This window comes from Macadamia integrifolia, unplaced genomic scaffold, assembly GCF_013358625.1.
Source record: "Macadamia integrifolia cultivar HAES 741 unplaced genomic scaffold, SCU_Mint_v3 scaffold2364, whole genome shotgun sequence".
NCBI classification, from domain to species: domain Eukaryota; kingdom Viridiplantae; phylum Streptophyta; class Magnoliopsida; order Proteales; family Proteaceae; genus Macadamia; species Macadamia integrifolia.
In genome coordinates, this window is record NW_024868660.1 from 29,292 (window position 1) to 30,570 (window position 1,279).

Genomic DNA, 1,279 nt, shown 5'->3' on the forward strand with positions numbered 1-1,279 from the left:
CTATTCTACTTGCCTCTCCAGTATTGGTAAACCTAGGGGGTTGCTGATAAGATGATAGGAGAGGGGCCCTAGAAAAACTAGCCTGAGGTCCTACATTTGACCTAGGAAAAGTATTTTGAGAAAAAGATTGTTATGCAAAGGGAGGCCTTTGGGGTCCAGGTTGACCTTGATTATGAAAATTGGAAGGCCCTACTTAGTTGCCCTGATTCCAGGAAAAATTTGGGTGATTTCTCCATCCTAGATTGTAAGTGTTACTATATGGATTTTACTGGTATAAGGCATTAACCAAATTAGAAGTGCCCCCAGAGGTGTTGGGACATTCTTCTATGACATATCCAGGGGACTGGCACCAAGCACAAATCTTAACTAAATTGACTGATGATGGCTCTCTAGGAACAATAGCCTCAATCCTCTTGATTAGGCTATCTAAATGGGCTTCCTTGGCTACTATCCCATCCACAAAATATCGTTTCCCTCCTATGGTTCTTTCACTCTCTTGGGTTGATTCCCACTCACGGGTTTTGTCAGCTAAGTCAAGTAAGAATTCTCATACCTTTCCTTCATCTGTAAAGGATGTGAATTTTTCAAGGCACATAGACTCTATCATTTGTTTAGTTGGGTAATCAATACCCTCATAAATTATTTGACATAAATGCCATAAGTCTAAGCCATGGTGAGGGCATTCTTGGAGTAGTTCCTTGAATCTCTCCATAAGTTTGGAAAAGGACTCACTAGGCTTTTGCCTAAACTGAAAAATATCACTTTTAAGCTTATTGGTCTTGTGAGTTGGGAAAAACTTCTCAAGGAAGACAACTGTGAACTGTTCCCATGAGGTTCTGGAATTTGTGGGTAACCCATACAACCACTTCTTAGCTTGGTCTTTCAATGCAAAAGTGATAAACCTAAGCTTAACAACATCATTAGAAAGCTGTTGGATCTTAATTAAAACACATACCTCTTCAAATTCCCTTAGAAATAGGTATGCATCCTCAGAGGTCAACCCATGGAAGTGGGGCAACATAGTGATGTATTGAGATTTGAGTTCAAAATTATTACCCTGGGCTTGTGGTAGAACTATACAGGAAGGTTAGGCTGTTCTAGAAGGGTAGAACCTATCTTTCAATGATTTAGGTGAAGGGTTTTGATATTGGTCTCCCATATTGAAAGGTTTTAAAGAGAGCAAACATATACGATTACTACTTGTTGGATCTCTTCTTTCTAATCGATTCTTAGTATTACATACCCACCTAACACTCATGCAATAGAAAACTACCCACAA

General features: G+C 39.4%; 1 non-coding gene across 1 annotated transcript; it reads left to right on the forward strand.

Annotated features, from left to right (window-relative positions):
- Nucleotides 1-665: 665 nt before the first annotated feature.
- LOC122066369 lies at nt 666-772 on the forward strand. The gene has a single exon (XR_006136341.1). It is a non-coding gene; the product is annotated as a small nucleolar RNA R71 (small nucleolar RNA).
- The last annotated feature ends 507 nt before the right edge of the window (nt 773-1,279 follow it).